Source organism: Labrus mixtus, chromosome 7 (genome assembly GCF_963584025.1).
Source record: "Labrus mixtus chromosome 7, fLabMix1.1, whole genome shotgun sequence".
NCBI lineage: Eukaryota > Metazoa > Chordata > Actinopteri > Labriformes > Labridae > Labrus > Labrus mixtus.
The window spans coordinates 25,859,679-25,886,175 of NC_083618.1; the positions used below are offsets into that span (position 1 = coordinate 25,859,679).

The 26,497-nt window shown below is 41.3% G+C and overlaps 1 protein-coding gene across 9 annotated transcripts in view; it reads right to left on the bottom strand.

Annotated features, from left to right (window-relative positions):
* Positions 1–19,960, bottom strand: part of LOC132977035 (protein 4.1-like) — a 93,322-nt gene extending 73,362 nt beyond the window's left edge. For 4 of the 9 annotated variants that reach the window (XM_061041389.1, XM_061041386.1, XM_061041387.1 and 1 more), the window contains exon 1: positions 19,724–19,959. The gene's annotated coding sequence lies outside the window, so the exon portion shown is untranslated. Of the gene's footprint in view, positions 1–19,723 lie in introns of all 9 variants that reach the window. The other 5 variants (XM_061041388.1, XM_061041384.1, XM_061041391.1 and 2 more) reach the window with 5 other exon arrangements.
* Between the last annotated feature and the right edge of the window lie 6,537 nt (positions 19,961–26,497).

Below are 26,497 nucleotides of genomic sequence, written 5' to 3' on the forward strand. Positions count from 1 at the left end.
TTACCAATAAGAATGGTAACATGGTTATTCATATCAAAGTAAAGTTGAAAAATTGAAAAGACAAGAATTTTGGAAAATACAAATCTTTGACAGTACATACTTTCATCCACACAAACACTCTGCAAGTATCTGCAGAACCAAGGCAATACATTTAGATTATCATATGATGAATGGATACTGCCCAAAGGCAAAACCCAAACTAACCAGCACTTAGAGAAGACTGTAATGTACCTCAATCTTATGACAACTTTGAATGTGCTGAGGCCATGTACTTTCAATCTCCAGACATTAAATATTAATGCAACACAACAAACCCACACCGGACACGAGTGGTTGACAAATGGATAATCAAACCATGAAATATGAAAAATCTGAAAGTATAATAAGCATGAATTATGAATGTGAGCATAATGAGTAATGATAAAGGAATAAACGATGCAAATGAGCCAACACAGAGATGTGGATGTCCCGCTGAACTCATTCATCTTTAACTCGTTCCAAGTCATTCATGTGACCACAGTCAGGCTGCACTCGTACAAGTGAAATGTGACAGAGCTCATCTAGAATGGACCAGAGCCATTTGATTTGCTGTTTGTTTCCCCAATCGAAATATCCAAAGGATGCTTTGTTTCCATCTTGGCTGAGGACAGGACAATGTGGCAAATATAATTAACCAGCAAAATACTACAAAGCATTGGCTCAAAGCTTGTTGGCTCCTTGGCGTAACAACACAGAACTACATTTTTTTTTTACCAACCAAAGACAGCAGAAATCAGAGTGAAGAAGACTAGCGGGAACAGAGGCGTAACAGAGGAGAAACTGTGTCTCTGTAAACGGTTGAGTCGGCAGGAGGAAACATGCTGGTGTGTGTGTGCCTGAGTGTGTGTTCCGTTGTAGCATGTGCTGTTTATTTACACTATTTGCCTTTGTTTGCTTTCACAGTGTTGTTAAAATCACACACTGTGGCATTGATGTTGCACCGCTGTGTGGTTCAATGTAAAAGAAAGACGGTGGAGTGACGGCAGAGCTCTATTACAGCACTGTGATGGAATCTCTAGGTTTAAAGGGAAACAGGTTTACGTTAAGCATTAGAATATTTATTTCCATTCAAGCAAAGAATTTACCTATTAGTAAGTTGAGTAGATAAAACAATGTTCTACTACTTACTTGGTAAGTAACATGTAATTTGGTGTATAAGAAACACTCTTAACACCTTTTTTCCATCTAAACAGAGAGCTGGGTCCACCAGTGAGCCAATTATACAAGTATAAAATCCTGTGACACGCGCCATTATGACCACAAGTTCAGCTGGCAGTTTTACATACAGCACGCAACTTGACTCGATTGAAAGTTTTCCCCATTCATTGTGTATTGCAAGTGGCTGCTACACTGCACAAAGTGAACTGGTATACACAGCAATGCCAACGCCTTAATGCCATAAGGTCATATTCATGCATTTAAGAAAACGGTGGTATACTGTTAAGTAAATAATTCCAATGCTCCAAGACAACAAGTGACCAGCAGAGGTGGGCAGCGCAACTCTAGGAAAACTGGTCCCTACTTCATATCTACTGTAGATTCCCGCAGGCTGAGAGCTCAACTACTGTACTAGTTGCTACGAGGATTTCTAACCCTACATGGCGAAAAACAAAAAATGCATGTCAGTGTACTTATTGTCTGGATTGTTTGATAGTCTTTTTCTTCAGGAAAAAGCATTATTATAAAGAAGCAAAAAAGAATGATGGGAGGAAAAGCAGCATGATGCTTTTTGTGCAGTGTGATGACATGGTGGTGCAGCAAAATGAAGAAAATTGCCAGATGTTTTAGACTTCTGATTTCTATGGAGGTCCCCATCCACAAGATTTTTTCATTAGTATTGGCTAATTCCACTATTTTTATCGTGATTAACGTCATTGCACACAGATGCCCTGACTTTAGATCTGTTCATTAAGCAAGCAGAGAGCGTAGCAGCCATCCAACTCCCTCTCTTCCTCACTCCTGTGAGTATGTGCTGGAGTTGAGCCTGCACTATAACATCACAAACCATACTGTAAATGACCGAATATGCACTATTGCATTTTCTATTCATGTTATTTACCTCGTCATTTTTGAGCAAATGTATTATTTCAGCTCAGTGTCTTGCCTCTGTCAACTAGGAAGTGCTTCACTGCCAGAGAGACAAACAGCAGTAAGGGGACGAGCTGATGATATACACACTCACAATGCCACTGCAAGTGCAACAAAAGTCCCAAAAGCAAAAAGCAAACAAGTTGTAAATTATTAATGTAATCCGTTCAAAAGATGTACAGACGACGAAAATAAACCCTAAACAGACCACAGTTCATTGAGAAAACCGAGGCAGAGGCTGTATGCAACAAACACTGGAGGATACTTTGAAAAGGAAGGCGAATTCTCCTGAGTACTTCTGTTTGTACAACCAAAACTTAGCCATTTGTATTCAATCTCATTAATAATACAAGATCATTTCATCAGACAACCGATTCAGTGGAAAAATAAAAGCAAAACAGCAGACAAATGCTGAATCCTTTATGTGTTGCTGGAGACCAAATCAGTGAAACAGTGGACATTAACTTTTCAGCTGAAGACGTGATTCGATATTAGCTCTTATGTTGTTCAGAATTAGCTGAATATTTGTATAAGCAAGTGTTGGCTTATATCGCTCATATAACCATCGGAGCAGTTGTATGACTTAATGCAGTTTTGTGTCAACTGTGGTGCAGTTTTCTGTTTCCAAGCTGAATGATTACAAATAATGGAGTAACTGGCAGTTTCAACATGTTCTGTGTGTGCCGCATTCTGTCCGCGCCGCACAATCCAACGCTGATTGTGCCCAATTTAAACCTCCATTTTTCAGGTTTCTACCGCGCACGCCACAGTCTCTCTGCCACGCGCTAACGGGGCAACTCTGCTCCGCTCCAAATATGCGCCATCTCTGTTCTTGACAGAGCCCGTTGGAAGTGGGCGTTGTGGTTTGCACATTGTTGTCTTTATTCTCTTCATTGTGATCTCGTAGTTCTCCTGTGATCTGTGAGCCCTTGAGTCGAGCTGCTCATGGCTGCGCTCCGCTCTTCTTAGATTAGAAAGTGCCCCAGCGGGCTCGGGTATGCGCCGCTGGTAGGAGGCAAACGAAGGGGCGGAGACTGAACGCTGCGCACCCTGTTCCTAAGGAAACCACCAGTTAGACTAAAGAAGATGCAAGGGAGTGATGTAAGCAAGAACTAAGCTATAGACTTGATAAATTATGAATCACTTCTACACATGTTACATTCTAAAGCACAAATGAAGCACACCCTATATTCATTTGTGTTACCATTGCACGTGTGTGCATCTCACTCCGTGTGCCTGCATTTGACTTAGTGAGAAAATGTAGGCAGGAATCAAAAGAGAAAATTGGAACAGCAGGAGACCACCGATGACATGCTACTGCGGCTTTTGCTTGTGTCACCAATAAGTAATTAAACCCACAACTGGCCCCTGTAATAACAGGTCTGTTGTGAATGTGACATGAGCAGCCAGCAGCACTAGAGAGAGGGAAGGGTTTGTGGGAGTCAAAGGAAAGCACATAATACAAGATGAAAGTGGTTGGACTGAATGTTCTATTGGTGCTCTGCTTGCTGCTCATTCTCTGGAGTAGTGAGTCTATTTCCAGTCTACAGTCCGGTCTGACGATGTAATGTGAATATGAATTAGGATTACATAAACATTGATCTTTGAAAAGTGGGACTTCCTGATGAACTCCATCGCTGTGTTTTACTCAGAATCAGCAGTCGTAGGTTTTTCCGAGGAGGATTTCTTCAGTGAGAAATGGAGCTCCAGACATGAAATATTAAAACCTGAATGTAACAAATATGAATTATGAATGTGGTTTTCAGGCAGTGTTACATGATTAAGTGATGACACAAAGCGACACAGAGAAGTGAATGATGATGGCCCTGTCCTGCTCCACCTATCCATTATGTTTTGTTTTTTTGTGTTCATGTGGCTGCAGCAGCAGGGAGGGTGCGTTGATCCCAGCAAAATATCAAATGCGTCATCGAGACAGCGTTTGAGTTATCTAATTGTCTTTGTTCGCTCATCCTTTTTTTTTTTCTTCCACATTCTAATGGCAGCATGCAGCCCATCTTGGCTCAAACTGTGTGGAGGTGGATGGAGGAGTATTGCACACAGTCTGCAGATTACTGACTCGTTCCTCGTTCTGCAAGAGAACACATTGTTTTTAAATATGAGAATCGTAAAACGGTTTAGAAGGTTTATTAAATCCTCAGAAATGCACATTACAAGAAATAATTTATTAGCCGAGGAGTGGAGTTGCCATCTGTCACCGTTAAGTGACAACTGATTCAGAGTTCAGCTCTTTAACTTCGCCATGCTGTGGCCCAGTTTCTCTATAACCCTTGGATCGACACTTTTAGATGACCCTTCACCCTCCCTGGATATCTTCCTCATCATCCTGAGCCAATGAACTGAGCTTAGTCCTTCAATGCAACGGGAAAAAAAATGCCGGTTTATATCAACTCAGAGCAGCTGGAGACATCCCTGACAGACCAGATAAGGGGGGGGGGGGGGGGGGGGGGGGGGGTCGTCTAATGAGGCAGGACATGACGTAAAACAACAACATGGTCAAAGCAACAGCTCCAACGGCACGTTTAGTACACTTTTTGCAAAATGTAATTGGGTTCTAAGAGTTTTGGTCATTTCTGGTATTTCTTTGTCCAGACTGTTTTTCAATCTAAATCCAGATTTTGTGGCAGTGCCATGGGTTAGGGGTTGTAGATGTCTCTGCCGGCATGAAAGCTGACTGCTTGTGGATAACAGCGGAGCTACAGGTCATTCAGGACTTGAAAATAATCAGTGAAACTCTGACTGCCAAGAGGCTTAAAACGAGGGTGGTGTCAGAAACAGTCACTATATTAGAAATTGAATTCTTTGATTAATGGCAGTCAGCAAAGACTCCGGTTTAGAGAGACAACCAGGTTTACTCTGACTAAACATAAAGTGAGAAGCCTTGACTGATCTAACCTTAAACACAGCCCCGCTCCATCTGCAATCACTCCTGGGCTGGTTTTTGTTAGGTGTAAAAGCTTTTTTAAGAGGAAGCTGCCAAATTAAATTAAACAGGTGATTTAGGTTTGTTGCTGTTGTATCCTTTACCAGCTCAGATGTGCTTCACTGTGTCTGCGCGGCCTTGGAGAGAGTAGGTATAATTGTCACATTATTCATTGTGCCGCACAATTTAAGTCTCAAGTGTTAAAATATCATGTTCCTTGCCTGCTACCAAGGAACATCTGAAATATATATAAATATAACCTCTGCAATGTGACAGTGCACTCCCACATTTCCTGTCAGTTACACAACATGTGCAAACGCAAAACCACTTTACAGGGGAAGCATTTACTGCGAGAGCGTCCCACTCTTAAGTTGGTGCAAGAAAATCCCCTGAAGGATGCTAAGGCTTTTATTGTTGTTTGATTTCATAGTCTACCACAGAAATCATTTTCAACAATTGTCTTTTCATTTTGTACTGCGAAGAAAGTCCAAGTCATACTACAACACCAACAAATGTTAGCAATAACTGTACTGTGACAACATTTTCATGGATCTACAAATAGGTGATCCTCCTCAAAGTGTCGACCCCACTGCAGGCATCTTAAAGCTCTTATCCCCAAATCAAAATAATTCAAATGAAAGCATCATTTACATCCACCTATCCAATTTCTTTCCTATTTGATGCGCAGTCAATTTGACAGCAGGCTTCACAATGTAGTCAATAGACACCCGTCTCTCTATACAGTTATCCTTCAGGTTTTTCTCCAGGTGTTTCCGGGCCAGAGACGATACATCACAAGTAGCAAGGAGGTATCCTGTTCAGATGCATGAACCACTTAGGTGGCTCCTCGTGATGTGAACCAGCAGCTGCTTACCCTGCCTCCAGATGTCTAAGCATCTTTCCATATACATCTCCCCTCTTAAACATAATGATGCAAGGCCTGTTAAATGCTGCCTGCAGCTTTAATATTGTTGCTAATGAGCTCATTGACCCGTACTCTTCTTCTAGCTCTGGAGGACCGTGGTGGATTCTCCCCGTGTCTTGTCTGATGTGACAAATGTTAAGATGTTCAGAGAAAGAAAAAGAGCTTATTTTTAATTCTCTTTAATTTACTTTCCTTTATGCATAGCAGTAAGGCAATGTTTCTAATGGAGAAAATGTCACATATAATACCTGTGGCATGATGAATTTGAAACAAAGCACTCTTTTGTTTTAGTACCTTCTTACCTATCTGTCTTTGTTTTTTAAACAGTACTTTGCCTTTTCTAATTTCCTGATCCGGCCCGAGTATCAGCGGTACAAAACACGACATCTGGAAAAATCTCTCAAAAAGAACCACCTTCGGCTTTCTTCTGACTAGCTGACATACTGCTCACTACAAAACCTTGCTGGGGACTCATGAACAGTCGGTGAACTGTAACAAGTTTCACCTGATTTTCGGAGAACCAAACCTGATAACATTATTAAGATGTACCATGCTGAATTAGACACTCTTCTTTCAGATGGTCATGTTAGCCTTTGTAGATCCTGTAGCGTGGTTGCTTTGAGTATTGGCTCTCCAAGCCCAGGCGCAGTGGGAGTCGCCCCCCCCTTCGTCCGCACCTGAACTGACCTGTGGCCAGGTCAACAGAGGAACAGTGGCAGATCAGAGGAGGCTGAAACAGGCATTTCCCCCTCAGCACACAGTGAAAAAAGGGTGAATTAGAGAGGCGGTGGGCATACATCCAGTCCCCAGCTTCACTCTACTGTTTGTATAGCCCTATTCATCTCCTTATTAGGATCAGTGCTGGGGCTGAAAGGAGGCTACAGAAGCTCTCTGTGTTTTTGGTGTCAGTGTCAGAGGATTTGAAAAGATGCTGAACAAGAAGCACAAAGCTACTTGTTTTAGTACAGACAGGGACGGGCGCAGAGAGAGGAAGGCTGAAAAAGCAAGTCAATACCGCTCAGGAATATTTTGTCTTGTAAACTTTCCGTTTCCAACCATTCATTTGCCAAGCACAACTGCTACGCGGACAGGCCGGTGCGGTTCGCTAAATGGCAGCTGAAAGCTAACACCGAGCATCTTAATCTGTGTGCCGGAGTGTTTGGCAGGGCCATGTGACTGTTGGCCTGAGATGTCTGGTGAGGCTGCAGCGAGGAAACACAGCAACCAGAGAGGCATCAATCACGGCATGAATTATAAAAGAGCCACTCAGTATTGCTGTCAACACGAAAACAAAAGAGAAAAAAAATCAATGCTTGACAGAGAATCAGTGAATGATCTGAATGCGGAGTGAAACGTTTTATCTTGGCTCTAACAGCTCTTAAATCTGCGGAACAATAAAATAAACGCCTGCAGTTAGAAGGGGAAAAAACTGTCATAGACGAAGTTGCTGATGCCAAATCAACTACTTGCTTCCATTATCCAGCAGAGGCCTTTCAGCCGTTGAACACAGGTGGAGAGGAGAAGTGAGGATGCTGTGCAGGGTGCTACAACAACACAAACAAATTAGTGATCAAACAGCAAGCACACAACAGTTACAGACAGGAGATGACCACCTCAAATAAACAACATTTCCTTAACAAGCCACTGCTGCTCGCCGACTCCAGGATTCAAAGTGAGTATTTTTGGTTTAATATTATAAGACTTTCGAAACAAAGGCCAGAAATTGTTGCTGCGGCAACATCAGTGTATGATTTGCTTGAGACGCTTGCTGCTGCTGATGAGAGCGTCTCGTGTGATTGTAAATCAAGCAGCTTATTAATGAGGTGAGAGGACGTTTATTGGCACACTGAGGAACAAGGCAGCGAGGAGGAACAACAGAGCACGCAGCTGATTCAGCTGTGATGGATACACTGCAGTAGTAGAAAATTACAATTAGTGACTCATAGCCAGCTGAAAAGATTTATATGACAGAAAAGGATCCAATTAAAGCTTCTGTAATTCTTAACGAGTACTTTACATTACCTGTGATACTTTTGACTGTATTAAAGTTGGATTTTTGTTTCGCCGCTGTCAGTGCAAGTGTTGCATCTACCTTTCTTCGCTGACAGTTGCAATCAAACATTTTATCGTCTTGTAATGTTGTTGTTTCTTTTGCTGTAGTTGTTGGGGTAATAATCCAACTGAGCAGGCATGTGTTCAAGGTGGCAAGCCCCTTCAGACTTCTCTACAGAAGTGAGAGCCAAATCCCAAATGAATTTGAGTTCAAGTCTAAAAAAAGAGAGACAACAAGAGCGCATTTGGTATTCCTCACAACACTGATGCTCATAGAAGGGGGGGAAAAAAGCTTAAAGGAGAGCTAATATACTTACTGTCACCATCAATTATGTCAGTCTGGGACACCTATTGAGAATGTTGTTAGATGTGTAGCTGAAAAATCCTCCTTTTTTTATCTTCTATTGGCGTCAATGCAATCCCTCATTTCAGCTTCTGTCCATTTAAGACCCCCCCTCCCCATGTGCCCACTTTCCTCTGATTGGCCAGCTCTGTTTGCAGTCACAGGGATATTTGAGTGAGCCTCCGGGGTGGGCATCTCCTTCAACTTTGCTTCATGCTTTCTTCTAATACATCGGAAAATCCTGACGATGTTGGTTTCAGACAAACGTTCCATTTACCTCAGAACTCGGATCTGAACTGGGAATGACGTCACACCAACTGCGTTCCAGTTGCATGTCGGACAAGCAACATGGACGCCTCCAGGAGTACCTCTGTTTTGTTAGCTTACACCGGATGTTAACAACACACTACGTGACAGTTTCTGACTGAAAATAACATGACAACACCTCCACAGAGAGAACTTGGACGATACCATCAGTGTGGTTGATTTAATTTCACAATAAGACGACGAAGCTGCTAATAAACTCAACAGTTACAGCTTAAACATCCCTGTCGATGCACCTAGCATGTTGGATTTGAACTCGGGCTACTGAAGATTCACCTATAATTAGCAAGTCGGAATTCCGACTTCAGGGGTGTTCCTGATGACGTATCAGACCGGCAGCTAAGAATTTCTGACTTCCGAGATCAAAAGGAACCCAGCGTAAGTCTCACGAAGTTCTTGAACCAACGTCTCGTTCAGAGCAGCAAGAAATAAAAGAACAAAGATTGCGCACAACAACTAAGCGTCTTGTTTTAAAAAAAATCTTTGCTGAGGTTTGGTATGGCCATCCAACATTGTAACATTACAGTATATGTATGTATTTAAATATGGATTGGCATTATAGATCTCCTGTAAGACAAAAACAATTGGTACCAATGAACCTGTGATCAGTGAACCAGTTTACAGTCGTAAACAGTTTACAAAGATAAGAAGCCATTTGAAATGATACAGCTCTTGTGCTTTATCTAAAGGAAATATAAATCTTGAAGGAGATTGTGCTACAGAGCACTCAGGATGGTTTGAAAACTAGAAATGCCTTTTATTTTAAATTTATAAAAGTACTTTTTTGTGATGCTATTCAAACGAGATTTGGAGACTTTCTCTTCGGCTCTGTTTTTCTTTTGTTGTGTCAAAAGCTTGCAGCTCTTTGATAGCCTTTTTTTTCTGCACAACTTTTGATTATTATAATCAGCATAAATGAATAGAAGCCTAAGTAACTTAAGGACATGTTTAACAGTCTAATTACGGTGGTGTCTTTGATAATATTCTACAGCAGAGGTATTCAAACCAAGGCACACATCCCTGTGGAGGGACTGTCATGAGAAAAAAAAAGGAGAGTCTTTAGGACTCCAGAACTCTGAATCTGGGGCAGTAGTCTCCGGTCTGTGGGTGACTGTGGGTGTGGGATTTAAAAAAGTGGGCTAAATTAAAAAAGACATTATGTGGTCACATTACTTTACACTGGGCGGACATAGCTGAGTGAGAAATCGTCAGTATGACAACCAATTGTTTGTGGAGATGGAGCAGGTGTGCAATACTTGTATGTTTCTGCCATGTAGTCCAGAGAGTGTGTCGGGGGTGTCCGTCTGTTCGTTTGTATGTGTTATGTGTACAGTACTGTTAATACTTTACTGGACTTCAAACTGAGCAACAAACAAGCCACCGAGGAAACACACATGGTGACTCTATCACGTGCGTCCACAGATCATAACTGAGAAGTGTAAACACACACACACATGAAGTGTGAGTGGTACAAAGAGTGGAGCACTGACTGCTGCCTGTGCCTGGATTTGCCTTTCCAACCTGTCCAACCAGTTTAGGAGCGCCACAGGGACTGGGAGTAGACGGTGTATCTACTCCTCCAGAGACCACTGCAACAAACAAATCCAACACCACTCTCAACAATCACATTCTCATCACAGAGAGCGATAGTGGGCGATGTCCAACGGGCAGCCGGCCACAGTCTGTGCACAGACTACACCCACATGCTTCACTGAGCATGTGGTGCGCAATCATCTTTTAGTCTAATTACCTGTGAAATATAATGCAGAGGTCAGAGTGGAGCCACCTTCCTCATTGGCGCTGCATATCTCGTTAACCACAGAGCAGCTGCAGTCATTTTTTTAATCACAGAACAGTTACCATGGGACCAACGTTCACACTAAGCTTAATTAAGCCTGAGCAACTTTTTCCTACCTGCAACTTTCCAATTCCTCCGTGCAATCAAATAAAGTTTTGCAAATCAACTCCTATCTCACATTTTTTTTGTGCATTATTTGCAACCCGTATCTCTGTTTCTGTGTATGTGGATTGTTTAATTTGGATATAAATTGTTTGCACTGTTCAACAGCTTTCTAAAATGTGAGAGCACTCACATACTCTACTGTCGACTAAATGGGCACGGATTAACATTGGATTTAGCCTTTCTCTACAACTGTTGAATGCAGGGGCTTTAATTAGTTGATTGCCAAGTGTAACGTGGCCAAGAGAAAACAATGGCTGCTGGCGTGGTTTGTTGGAAGAGGCCAAAGTAGCTGGATAAAAAAAAGTATTTGCACTGCGGATCACAAACGAAAGCAGAACGAACCGCCCTCAAAGACGTGGCAACTGTTCTCTTTTCTTAAATGAACCAGCGCTGCCTGCAGCCAATTCCACTCCCAAGTTTTTAAATAAAGATGCCACTGTATGTCACAGCTCTCAATGTTTCATACAGAAACAAGATACCCTTTAGCGTCTGCATTAGTGTCAGTGTGCCTTCAACTGACTGCCCATAGGCAGCAATATAATGTCCTATAAAACGGCTTCGGGTGATTTATTTTAAACAGCACTAATTTGCAACAAATGTTACCTCATGACACTTTACATGCAGACTCCTGTCTACTCCTTTTAGTATTAATGACACCCATCATTCATTGACCAATGGGCAAAAACAGTGGCAGGGAAAAGCATCCTGTTAAGCATCCTGCATCCAGTGGATCAGCTAAACCAAACCACACGGGCTGTTTCAATTTAAACACTCAAAAAGGATGATATGATGCGACATTCTAGTTCTGTGTGAGATTCAAAGGGGGCAGCTTGTGCATCTCAACGACCCCTGCACACCATGACAAAACATCAGTATTTCATGGCCTGGTATTAGATTGCACTGCTGCCTGAAATTTGAATTATGCCTTACTTTTCGGGAAAAGAATGAGCAGTGTTACGGGTGTCATTGCACCAGATCAAAGCCAGACAACAACATGATGAGTCTCCTCTGAGAGGGGCAGGGGATTTGTTCAAAGAAGGGGGGGGTGAGGGAGAGAGAGAGAGAGAGGGAGAGCGAGAAAGACAGGAGTGGGTATGCAAAGGAAGGGAGAAACGAATATTAAAAAAAAAAGGAGAACCTGCTGACTCACTGTAATCATAAAGCTGAGGCACGCTGAGCTGCAGCTGCTCCGGGTAAAGCTCCCTGCCTCTCCTTCACAAGGACAGAGTGATTCTTCCCGTCAAGTGAGAAGAGCTATCTGACTGAAGGTGGGAACTAGAATGGTGAAATTAAATTGTCTCAAGGCATGAAAGAGCTTTTCTTTCTCTCCTCTCACATCCAAGCGGAGACAGAATGATGCAACGTGAGGAAGGCACAAAATTGCCCATAGTTGTGTTAGTAACAACCAAATCAAAAAAAAAAAAAAGATGAATCCCTGATCAAACAGACTGCAACAGGGTTGCAACCGGCTTGGTAAGAGACGCTCGTTAGAAGGAGGAAGAAGGGATTTGACGACTGCAAACAACTGTGGACGATGTGGATGAAAACGGCGGACACAATATTACACATCAAACAGAAGAATCAATATGAAGTTGTCTGGCCTGTTCGACAGGACTGGAGCGGCTGCAGCTCTCTGATTAAGATTAATTCCGTTTCCTGCAGCTGTGATTACTGTTGTCTGACTCTGCTGCAGTAAAGTGTTGTTATCCTCGTTTTGTTTTGTTCCGAATAAAGCTGATTAAAGAGCATGTAACAAAGATATTCAAAAGAAGGGTTTCTGTACACCACAGTGAAACTAATGAATTAGTAAGTAATTTCACAGCATTCATACACACAAATATCAGTTGTTCCTTTCTTTCTGGGGCGGCTGTGGCTCAGTGTAGAGTCTGCGTCTCTTAACTGGAAGGTTGGGGGTTCGATCCCGAGCTCCTGCATCCACATGTCCGATGTGTCCTTAACCCCACTTGACGATGCTTTGTCCGAGGCATATGACTGTGTGTGACTGGGATTAGCTAACACTGATGGACACTTTACAAATAAAAAATAATAATAGACTTTATTTGGACATCGCAGATACATTGGACGAACCAGATGCATTGTTTAAGTGTTTTAGCAAGCATGCTAGTTCTCAACACCTGTCCACGGGAGGCTTTTGAAAGGAAAACAATTAAGATAGGGAGAAAAGTGATAAAACAGAGAAAACAATTATGGGAGAATAAATAAATAGAACCGTAGAGCAAAGGCAGCATGATCAAACAATAAACCAGTCAGAAGCTATTCATGTGAGCACTGTTGTTTTGATTTTAGCCGCTGTTTGAGTCCTCTGTTAAAAGCATTACTGTCGCTCTCTAATTTTATGCCAGTGGTGCAGAGAGTTCCAAAGTTTTGCCCCCCTTTGCAGAGAAAGCAGACTGGCCAAAAGATTGTCTCGCACATTGGGACAAGACAATCCACCGCTGATGGAGGCTTGTGTGACTGCCCTACGAGAGCTCTGACGCCTAGCGGCTAATTCAGATAACAGTGGTGACACATGATTATTTACACATTTCAAAAACAGTTTACTAAAATTCTGAAAATTGTCAAAGGTGAAAGGTTTTTTTTTTTTAAATGCCACAATGATTTCCTAATCTTTTACTGACTGAGATAAAAAGGTATTTTATGGGGCTGTCATGAAACGTGGATTATTTTGTCAAAAAAAACATTTTTTTTTTTTAAGTCGGTGACATATGAATGTGTGAAGGGATTAGTTAATACTGACGGCCACTTTACATAGAATCCTCTGCCATCAGCGAGTGAATGTGGTGTGAATGGTGAAGGTGTGACCTGTGGTGTAAAAGTGCTTTGAGTAGTCGGGAGAAGAAAAGCTCTGTACAAGCTCAAGTCAATTTACAAAGTGCATTTACAGACGAGATGTGAAACGTTTTGATGAGGATGCCAACTTTTTGTATTCCTGATCCGCCTCCATCACACTGACACTCTGCACAATTGCAAAGCTGCTGCCAATTGTCACTAGAGCTTTGAGGACCAAAAAAAACCAGCGCTTTTTGTTGGTAAACAAGCACACTGGGGTCAACAAACAGAAAGCTGCAGTGCACTGTATTACTGAAATTACAGCTTCAGCAGCCAACAATCAATACCACAGTGCAGTCCATCAGTTATCAGATATCAAGTTATATTTATAAGACACAGAAACAATGATAATCCCACACTGAGAGTTGTGTTGATAAAAAAATGAGCAGAGTTTTGCATTAACCTACCCCATATAATGTTTAAATCGTACATGTTCTTCTTAACATTGGTGCTGTCTCTCAAGGAGGGCCAATCCAAGATACAGAATCCAATTCTTCTAAAGGGGCAATCTGATAATGTGAATCTAAACAGTGTACTCATCATGAAGAGTACTACTCACTCAGACAAACTATGAATAATGTTCTCTGTGGCTAAGAGAGGCATTATGATGTCACAGAAAATAGATCTGATGATGGGTTTTTTTGTGTCTTATTTTTCTCTAAAAATCTCTGAAATGTGTCGTTCTGTAGTACAGTGAAGCAGTGCTTTGAGATTGTATTCGTGTGTTATTTGGCAAGCCATGTGTCGGCGGTAACAGAGAGGGTGTTCTAATTAAACTCATAAACTCATAAACAGGGCCGTGAGGGTTCATGTGTTTCATTTTTTCAATTAGGAGGACTAAAGAGTTTTGTGACTGTGTTCACTGCATCTGTACTCAATGACTTAGTGTTGTCCTCCAGGACACACATGATGCACATACAACAGCTTTTATCTTTCTTATCATGGCAATATCACATGCACGACACACAACCAAATATCCCTCTGGGATTAATAAAGTAGTTCTGATTTTGATTTTCCTGGAAATCTCTTTTCTTGGAAGGAAATATGATAGCTTCTGTGGATGTGTCACTGTGTCACAATGTGTCAGACTTTGATACAAAAACTAGTAAAAAAAACAAAAAAAAACAATATGGGGCACCAGTTTGTCTCAGTTTGTAGAGAGGCTACAGATCTTGATGCACCGGTCACAGGTTTCAGACCCTGGTGCTGTTTGGTGCATGTCATACCTGCACTCTCTCTCCCTATATTTACTGTCTACCTGCAGCCTTCCTGTCAAATTAAAGACACAAGTCCGAAGAAGAATCTTTAAAGAGAAAGAATCAAACAATATTGAAACATGTTTCAAAACCACACCAACAAATATATAAGTCCTATTCAACCATAGGTAACTCTGGTTTTTAATTAACAAAATATGCACGCAAACTTCTGCACACTATTCAAATTGTGCTAATACATTGGCAATGAATGTGTGCTATCGATCTACACAGTGTTATGTCTTGGATAAGATCTGTGGGTATTTTCCTATTCGACACTTCTTTGTACTATATAGATAAATGACTGGAGATTGCATCATTGAAAACGTGGCATCAAAGTGTATCAAACATTTCAAATATTTAGAAAACCTTAATTGCTTTACATAAGGCAGATGCAGCAACGTTATGCACATGATATGATAGAACGTAAATACCACAAAGGTTTACTGCAATTAACATAGAGAGTTAAAATAGAGGCCGATCTACTATCAGTCCAAAGGTAAGTTAGATTTTGGTTAATATTAATGTAAGGGTAAGGCTTGCAGTTATTTGCATGTATAGGAGTGGTGGCTATTGTCAGGGTAACAAACCAGGGGACTGATTTCAATGGGACTCTTGACAGTTTTAGAAGTACAAACATGTGTGTATTTGTGTACGTCGTCACTTGTGTTCCACGGGCAGGAAGCTGTGTGAATACACTCACAAAGCTACAAAAACAAGGCGGGTCACAGAAAAGTCTTGCTGGGCCATGACGAGCACAGCAACTGCTGGCACACAACTATACACATACGACCTGTGGCATGCCTCAGTATCATCACGAGGAAGATCAAGGTGACCCCGCGTAATTATGCAGCCTTTCCTGTCTTTGCCAGCAGCTACAGAATATACAAAATAACAATGACACAAGTAGGACAGACTACAAAAAAAAAGGTTCCTCCACTGTGACAGCGTTCATACGAGGAAGACGTTAACTGCTCTCTTTTAAAACTTGATAAAAAGTTGACTTAACCTCCAAGTGCAAGTAATGATTGCCTCCAATGAGACGGAGGAGCAGAGGGCTGCTCCAGCTTCGCTAGGTGCCTCATACATGCTCATTTGAATTGCAAATGGTGGTAGGCAGCATGCCGGGCTGTGAAATCCCAACAGCACCCTCAGGCATCTGAAGTCACGCACAAACACTGGAGCAAGACTTTTATGCACGTATCCACCGTGGCAAAAAAAATCTTCAAGTGTGATTCACCTCGATGTGTCTGAACTCAGTATGATCACAAACTTAGGTCTGGGTGATGATATGCTAACAATGGGAAAGGGCTGCCGGTGCTGCAGAGACGTGGGACTGGCTCCTTGGAAGTTATTTGGTTTGACACAGTGGGCGCGAGATGTTTCCGATGTTGACGGCGTGGATGCTGTGTGACGGCGGGTGTGCTCGCTGGGGCTGACAGTATGTGAGGCCTGGAGGAAAGTGTGACAAAGTACCATAAGCCCACCTCTTAAGCAGCGGGGAGTATAGGCCCGAGCACTCTTGGTTTGAATTACACCGATTTAACAACTTCATAAGCCAGAAAGATTTGAGGTATAATAAGTCGTCTTTGAAGAGATTGATTACCAATTTTTAAGCGTATCTCTTTCCACCTGATCTGAGTGTAGCATGATGTGGAATGCAACTGCTGTCAATATGTTTTGTGTCTCTGCTGAGAACTAACAGACTGAGTGCAATGCACCCTGGTACAAGAACGCAATGCTGGCAAGGCTCTGCGAAGGAGAGGGTTGTTTTCAGTGTTTTCTCTGTTGCTCTTTATGACTACATTTACCATGAACACTGTTTTTACATCTACATACAATAGGATATAGGCCCACCTGTAAGGCAGCAGTGAGTAGGGCTGCAGTGCTGCGCTCATGTGTTTTAAATCATCATTAAATGAGGTGTGGTCAGGCAGCTGTGTATCAGTGGTCAACCGGTAGGTCCGGGGTTTGATCCCCAGCTCCTGCAGTCACATGTGGAAGTGTCCTTGGGCAAGACACTCAACCCCAAATTACTCCCGCTGTTGTGTCAGCGGCGTGCGAATGTGAATGAAATGAGACGAGATGATATTGACGGACACTGTACACAGCGACCTCCGCAAGAGTGTGTGAACGTGGTGTGAATGGGTAAGTGTGACCTCTGTGGTGTAAAAATCCCTTTTAAGTTGTCAATAGACTAAAAAGCGCTATACAAGCTCAAGTCCGTTTAACATTAAAATTGCATAATACATAATGGACATGACCTTGAAGTTTCCCTGTCGTACAGATTGCGCAGCGCGTGTGCCTTTCTTATTTTTCACCTGACGCGGTTGTAATTTTCCCGCCCAGTGCCAACCCTGTAAAAAACAAAAGATTAACTTACGCCCACCTTAGTGCCCAGTGTGTATTGGTATTAAAATGAGGTGTGGTCTAGCAAACAGGTAGGGAGTTCCTATCTTGAGGACAAAGATATTAATAGTGCCGTAGGCTACTTAAAACCTGGTCTAAAGTCCATGCCGCAGCATGTTCCTGCTATTTGGAGAAGGCGTTAAAAATATTTGGCAAACATAAATGAGTTAATAATGGACATCCTCGATGCCAGTTAGACACACATGGAAGCACAGCAGAACCCTGCTCACTATATTTGCTTTTTTTCTTCCTCGCCTCCTGTCATCCTTACATCGTCTTAGATGTCTGCTACACCGTACGGCACAGCACACGGCCTGAAAATTCATGTTGAGACCAACACCAAGCTCTCGAAATGCATCGTCTGATATACCTGGAGAAACATGCAGAAGTACACACACTTTACACTCTCTAATGCAACAGAGCGTTGAATTAATATGAATTTGTATACATAAGTTCCATCCACATTCAAGCCCACAGTTATTAATACAGACTGTCCAGTGTCCAGCATGCCTTACAGTAATAGCCCAGGATTCCAGCAGAGGAAAATAAGTAAATAAGTGTTTACAGCCTACTTATTTGACGTTAAGTCCACAGAAGTTTACATAGATCCTGTTTGATCCTGTCAGGGTGTCAGGAGATTTGAATAATTCTTTAGCATTTGCTTTTGTTCTCTAGTAAGGAAATGTAAACCGCATGTATCTTGATTTGGAAAGGCACTGATCATTTCTGGTGTTGTGGGAATGTTTTAGCGAGACATGACTTGACTCCACCATCAACTTGTTTCACACATTGTCCTTAGTATGTTCTGTGTGTTCAGGGGCACAATGAAGGGAAGAAAGTTGAATTAGCTGGCCAGAGTTCCATCTTCATTTTAGTATAAAGACTGAAATCTTACATGTTGAATGCAACGTGCCGGCCAGCAGGCATACCTGTTTCTTAAGGGGAATGAGAGTTGATACTCTGATTGGTTTGATTCATATTACACCCAAAACACACCTACTGTATGCGTGATTAAGTGATTTAATCCAGCCTTTTAGCAACCTGAACCTTCCTTAGTACCAATATATTGTACTGCATAAATAGGAACATGTAGTCATATCACTTTGTGACCATGAAATTTTAGACAATGCGTTTTAGACCATTAAAAAAAAAATGTTTTTCCAAGAAATTTCAACGCTCATCATTCTGTAATCGTATAGGTTTGCATGAGAATGCAGAATCTGTTGGTGCAGGACTGGATTTTAAGTATTGGAAGTGGAATAATAATCTGATTTACATGTCTCCTCTTCACTCCATCTCCTTCACAAAAAATGCAACGAGTAGAAATGAAAGTCTAGAAGTTCTTATCACCAACCACTGGCTCCTCTGGAAGACCTGTGGGCTGTAGCTCCCAGAGGCTATAATGTTGTTAGACGTTGGCTGATGGGTTTAAGAGATTGATCGTACCGTAGATGAACTCAAGACATAAAGGCACTGAAGGTATAATGCAGTGCTGGCTGGAGATAAACAACCACAGATAAAAGTCCAAGCATAGCATCGTGAAGGTGAAGCCAACACGTGCACGTGCAGAAACATTCCTCTCCAACACTGCATGTAATTCCACAAACCGGTGAAACCACGGGGGGGCCAAAGGTGAGGCCATGTCTGCACAGGGACCTGCCTCAGCATGCAAGCAGAAACAGGCAGAGAGCGGCTTCACCTCAAATGTCTCCACTGTAACTGAAGCCTGTATTTACACCATGTCGCCTACTCGTACCCAGATCACTTCAACACTGTGATGCCAAAATGTATGAACTATAATTAATTCTGGTTTGTTTTGGAAGCAAACTCCAGCACTTTGCGAGGACAAACCCGAGTGTTGATGACAGGGTGTGACAGTGTGTGACTGTCAGTGTGGCTGTTGCATAATTAGTGATGGGTGTGTTGGGAGGATTCACTGACTAAGCCAACTGCTGATCCAGTTCGCCTGACAGGCTGCGAAAAACAAGCAAGACAACAGCTGATCTCTGAGCTCAACTTTGAGGAAGATAAAAAAAAAAAAAAAAAGAAAAAGAAAAAAGAAAATCAAGGAGGTGCTGTTCGTGGCAAAAATCATGTACGGGCTGTGTCCATCGCTCCGGACACTAGAAGGGGGTGCACCGGGGTCTTACCGCCTGGTTGCAGGTGGGATGTCAACACTGAGTGAGCAAGTGGGCCCCAAACGACGCTACAACTCGCTTTTGCTTCATTCCCACAACGATATTCATCCACCAAGTCAGGACGGCAACCAAGCGGGGCAAAGTACATGCTGCGTTGTAACATGATGGTCTTTAAACAGCTGTAGCTTGAATAAATGCCGTTTCATTGCACAAGCTAGAGGCAGAAAGAGCACGAACAAAGCAGCGCTTTCACGAATTATGTACGCGTAAAAGGGATAAGGGAAAGATCTCGAAAACGCCAAAGCCCGACATTCAACAAATCGTTTAACACAACCAAGCCAGAGCTTATAACGACGTGAGCAAAATTGACAGGGGAAAATATGAATATCGCAACGTACCCTCCTGTCAGACAGATATCCAGGGGACAACCATGGATGGTGCGCACCCAGGGTAGCTCAGTCCTGCTCCTGCCGCCGCTCCGCGTTTATTCCCGGGTTTCAGGGAAAGGGAGTGTGTCGGTTTTTTTTGCCGGTGAAAAGCCTGAAGAGAGAGAGAGAGAGAGAGAGAGGAGGAGGAGGAGGAGGAGGAGGAGAGAAAGAGGGAGGGACGCTGTCAAATGCAGGAGGCTAGAGGGAGGAAGACACACACTTACAGTCAGGCTGTGTGTTCAGGGTGAATGCGTAAAGCCAAACAAGGCTTGTGTCATTCCTGCAGAAATATCCGCCTCTCTCAACAAGTCCTCAATTCTAAATAAACACGCGGAAATATGCCAACAGGGTGACATAATCCCACATTGTTTCCACTGCAGCCGCATTCAGGCAGCCTTCGTGTCAGTGATTTTTTTTTTGTCAGGAAAAGAACGAGGCAGCTAAATGAGACACAGAGTAAAATTGTGTTTTAGTTTGTAAGTCAACAAGAGGATGTTTGTTTTAGCGCACAGTGAAGATGTTCCATTTTCCGCACATTCCCTCCCCTGCTTTGAATGAAATATTTAAAGCCCCAGCAGCAACATCAGAGGAGCAGCTGGTGTTTCTTTGAGTGTCGTCAGGATGGCGCAATCCCTCTGATTTCACCATTAAGTCCACTGCTAACAACTCACTGCCTTAACTCCCTCACCTTAGCGTACAGAGATGGAATCTGTGTGCACAAAGGGGCAGAGCGTCCACTGTTCAACAGAAATAATGGGAACTCGGCCGTGAAAAGCAGTTACAGGAAGGTATCAGTTCCCCATTGTGCCTGGAAAAAATGACAGGGTATTGATTTAAAAGGCGAGCTGTGTTTTGATATTATTCATCAGTGATGAGAGGAGCTGCTGATAAGATTGAACATTGTCAGTGAATTGCAGGGCTGGAATGCAGCACTTTCAGAAGAATATTTTATAAAAGATAAACATCATCATAATGCTATGAGGAAATCTACTAGTTATATTTGCACCAAGGCAGACAAAGTTGGAGACCAGCTGGGGGAAAAAAAAGTTTTATTTAGAGGAAATAAGGGACCAAGCAATGTTTACACCTCTTTAAAAGTTCTAATCAACTGAATATTTGACAAATTAAAGGACAGCATAAAAATCCCAATGTATCTGTGGTAAGCATCTTGGTACGTTTGTAGCTTTAAGGCTAATCCCTATGATTCATATTCACATCTATTACTTGTATAAATCAGTGAACTGTCACTTTTGATGGAGGCGTGTGCATTGTTTTTGTCCTCTTATTTGGAACCCACCTGTTTTATTTAGTCGTTTTTTTGTTTCTCCAAGAGTTGCATCTCCACTGCATGGATGAATTTGTATTGGAGCCTTTAAGTCCAACACACATACAAGTGTTATTCAATCTTTAAAGAAAGATAAATCCGGATTACAAATACCATAAAAGTATGGCGGATGTTTATTGCACAACTATGTGGTTTGTGTTTTACAGATGTCAAGGGCAACGAGTGTTTGACTTAGGAAACCAGGCTTGTTAACATCTCTTCTGCCTCAAGGTCATACGAGCAAGAATTCGAAAACCATGACTTTAAATGGCTGTAATCCTGTTTTGATCTGTATTTGTTAAAGAGAGATCTGTATGCACAGGCACTATTGCTTTATAAGCCAACAAAATGAAAATAACTTAAAGTGCTAACCGGTTGATCCATCCTTTTATCTCTTCCTAATACGTAAAAAGAAAAATCCTGCACACTATACTCTTGCTAAGTATCATCAATTCATTAGATAAATCACAATGTTTCGGTCCCTCTGTTTGTCAAGTGTGTTCCATCTCTTCCTTATAAACACAAGATTGTTAAATTGCAGATAGACAAATCAATCCTAAATAATTAAAAGCCAGACTGTTTAATAATGAAACGTCCCTATAGTCTGCAGCAGGAAACAGCAGTGCAGGTGCATCTTAACAACAGCACAAATGAGGAGGTGGAAGTGTAAAGAGATGATGACCGGGCCTCGGAGGAATGATTGGAGAAAAACACAGGAACAGAGGAGAGTATTAATGAATATTCATAGGCATTCAGACATTGACATTAAACAAACTGGTCTGGTCACAATGTAATTATTCAAAACCGGTGCTGAGTAAGCACGGACACATGAGTCAGGGCTGGTTTGTAGTCTGACAACAACCCTCTCTGTACAGGATGCATCCTGGATGCTGTTGTGATTATGCTGTATGAGGGTGCTGTCAAAAATTTCCTCAAGTCAGAAGAAAAATATTGCATTTTCAGATCATTTTCATTTTTGGACTGCATGTCTGCATCTCACTGTTTAAAAAGGTTATGCGTTTCCCCAAATACAACATAATAACGCAAATAGAAACTATCTCCTTTTTATCATAATGTTTGTAATAATAATACTGTGGCTGTATCTGCAGAGTCCCTGCCTTCTGCCTTTGTTTTTCTATTATTTGCACTGCAGTAATTCTGTACACACAGTCTATATATGATGGAGTGAACATTCCTCCAATCTTCTAATCTTCACCATCATTGCTGTAAGGAAGCCTGGAAGGACAATTAGTAAGAATCAACTCTTCTTTGTTTTGAAGGAAAGAAAAAGATCGGGGAGGCTCTTCCTTACTCACATACCCCCAAATGCAATGGGTGGAGATCTGCACATTTACTGGATGCTCTGTCCAAGATACTTTGCTGTGTTTGGGACATTGGCATGTAAATTTGGACGGTGGCGCGATGTGTTATGGGTGTATGTGACTGTTCGACGCTGGGCAGGCAGAAACACACGCAGAGCAGAGCCGACACAGCATCACTCTCTGAGACAGGGCCAGTTTTAAATGATGTGTCTACCAACAGCCACCAACAAATGACACCTTTTAGACATAACATTGACAACATGTTTAATCAGTGTTTATGATGTAGTCGCAAGTCAAAGCCTTTATGTGTTGGCCGTTCACATGATTTTAAAGATTAGAGTTATTAAATAAAATGAATGTTTGTGACCAGCTTTGGATTAGACCATGATGTCTCATGTTATACCTTACATTGTTATATTTGTATTTTTAGAATGTTTTTATTTGTGTGCATTCATTGCATCTGCAAGCATCTGGTTTGTCTCAAATTGCCCCGCTATGATATTTCAGTTAATTGTATGTAAAGTGAAAACAATATATCTAACACTTGTCCTAAAAAAAGTGTACCTAGGTCATATTTACTCTGGATGAATTACTTAGTCTTAGCTCATAACTATAACGACGACTGTGCATGATACATACTTTTATTGGAACGTTCGTCTGACACAGTACAGCGGTAAAAACCACTTTAACCACAATAGTGCGCCCGTTTCCCCCATCACCAGTAGGCCCATACAGTATATACAGTAGCACTTAACACTTGTAATGTAATGCAAATGTAATGCAATCGTTTTAAACTATTCAAAAAACATTTAAACACAATGTTATTTTTTCACTTTATTGGGGAGATGGTATAAGGGGTGTTATGAATGGATGATGTAGGACAGGTATGGGATATAATATTGGACAAATTAATTGATGTTTCTGTTGGAAGTGGAAATATCCATCCTGTGTTACAGTATGTGATCTTGAACAGTTTGCAAAGGGTGCCAGCTTGGTCTTGCCTTGCTATCTGCTGTGTAAGCATCAGAATAGTATTTGTTGCATTATACCATACTGACTGTTGATAATCACTCTAACACCTTTATTATACATTCACTGTCCAACCTTGTGTATGTCTCAAACCACTATTAAAACATTAAGCAAGTTAACAAATTATATAAAGAAAGCTGATCAAAATTAATACAATCAATAAAATGGCAGCGCCCTAGTTTAGTAATGCCAAATTGCATGCAAATTATTGGCAATGTTTCTGGTCTGATTCAGGCCGGATAACATCTTTTTGTTTTCTCATAGCAACCTCTGTTGCTTATACAATAGACGTAAAAAATGAATCAAGTAAAAGTTGAATAATGCACACGGTACACATTGTAGCACACTTACATGTACAATATTATTTTACATTTAAATGCGACTGCTCAGTGAACAGACTTAATAAATGGACCTGCTGTTGTCTAAAGTCTTCCCCGTACACTGAAAAACTATTTATAACAGTTCAGTCACAAAGGATATGAATGAGGCTATCACTATCGCTATCAATACTGAGCCAATACTCATGCACTGATATGATTAAATGGCATCTGGAGCGGGCCCATTCACTCTGCCTTTCAGTGACCAAGCCAATTATTTGGGCAGGCCTTCATTTAAGAACTAAAAACTAGTGGTCATAAGTGACCTTTGCTGAGAGTGATTTAAAAGAAGTCAGATGTCAGTAAAATACTTCTTTTCAGCCGTCTTTTAAGTTGCTCGATACAATCTGATAATGTTCATGCCACAAAAAAAGACCCAAACATGAAGCGTTCTTGTCACAACTCGATTGTTGTCATTGATTAAAAGCCTCTTATACAGAAATAAGACAATGAGGAAACACAAAATAACAGTGAAACCCTCAGAAATTGAATTATTTGTTGAAAAGGAGTAGATATGTAGGCACACCACACACATAAGTGATTTTAAATGATGCTGAAGTGTAAACTAGTTGTTTATTTATGACTCCATGAAACAGGATTTTTTTTTGGCTTCATGCAAACACACACTTGGCAGGCCAGCTGTAGCACTGCGGACAACAAGAACAGCTGAAACCACACAAATCCTGGCTACACATCATCTACCTTTAATCCATCTTCCTTTGCACAGCTTTAGTGCAGACAGAGCTGCTGCTCCTCAAAATTCGGGCTGATAGATAATCTATGGGGGGTCCTTCGGAGTGGCTTTTTGGAATTCTATTCACATCTGCTTTTAGCTGCAACTTACTGACCAAAGTCAGGACAAATACTTATATGTGAAGCATTGATGCTGCATGTTTCCTTGGATATGCTTCCCATGATGATGTTTTTAAATGGGACAGTACATTATAATTATTTCATTCACTTCCAATCTCTTCTCACCTGCACGGTTCTATTTGCCAGAGTTCACGTTTGGTAGGCAGGGAAACACAAGTAGGTAGTTGACTGAATGTTTAACACAAAGAGACAAAGAAGAAGAAGTGAAGGATTTTCTGCCTGACTTAAGGGAGGGTCTTAAACAAACAGTTTGAATGTTAAATTAACTTTGGAGGGCAGGCGAAATGGATCGTTATATGACATTTTTATCCAATATGTTTTCCATTTCACAAGCATAAATTGTTTTGTGGAAACGTTAACAACTATAGCTTGGTTCCTTGGGGACCAGCCGGAATATAAAAAAGGCTTAGGATGAATAAAAGAAGAATGTGCGCCTTTTTGATCCAGTAGAGGTCGCCCTTGAGCTCCTGCATTAAACCAAAACAAACTGCTGTTTGGTGACACCTCCTCCAACGACACACCTCCAACTCCTCTCCACTCTTGTTCACACGAAGGAGTTATGAATTAGAACGCACCATGATTAAGAACCATTAAGCGCTAGCAGCGGCTCGAGTTGTAATTGCCTGTGGCCTGCATTGTTGTGAAAGCAGGCTAATGTTAGCACACTTTGGTTAACTCATACAGCAGTAGCTTCATCTTGCACATAAATTGACACAGAAAGAGCTCGCTCTAAAGACACTTACCTGACATCAGAATAAGCAGTGTGTAGTCAGTGTTATTCTTCTTTTCCTTCACTAAAACAGCTTTATACACAAGGCCGTCCCGTCCACCTAAACTGACTTGACTCAGAGAGACATTTACAGAGGATGTACTGGATTTATGTTATATTTATGTGGAAAATGTTGCACATTCTTCCTTGAAGTATAATGATGATGAGTCAACTTTTTCTTTTATTGTGTTTTAATCAAATAGTCCTTGGAAGGAAATACAGCTAAAGGGATTACATAACTGAATTAGATTCTACTTTTTAGCATGCTTCATTGTCAGGTACTAATCTATCTAGCACTTTAGACTTGTTTATTCTTTGGTTTTTCAGTTTTTAACAACGGCATCCTTCCCCAAGAGGCCTGGAATAAAAAAGAAGGTAAAGAAAATTCAACAACATTTCCTAAAAACAGACATGGGTGCAACATAAACACATTACAGTGGTTTATATATTTATTTATTTTTGCCATAGTTTGTAAAAAAATATATTTAGGGTTAACTTTTTTTCTATCTCAATTTGGTATCATTTTACAACCCTGCCTGTTTGAACATTGTGATAATGATGCTAGCCTGAAGAGTCCAGCGGGTACATATGTTAACATCGAACCAAAAACTTAAACAAATGAACACCGAAACTTTAGAACTATATCACTCAATAAAATATACTTTCATGTTCAACATCAGTGATTTTAAACACAAAGAAGTTCAGCAAGAAAAGCGGCTGCTTACACCACCTCAACCTTTTTTTTTTTCTAGTAGCTGAATTAATGCTCTGATAATATCTTGAAATTATTTTTAATTTCTTTGTGAGCAAAAATAACCGATGATATGCAGGATTTTCCTTTTTTTTTCTCCATGAGATTATTTCTCACATGATGTCTACATATTGAAGAAAGTATTGAACTCTTTTGGATTCCACTCTTATCTGAATACTCTATTAGAGCCAGACTGGGATCTATGTTTAATGTTGCTCCCTCCCCATCCTCCTTTGGCTTTTTTTTTTTTTTTTGTAGAAGATGAAATAAACTAAAAACAGATAGACTTTCAACTTTCT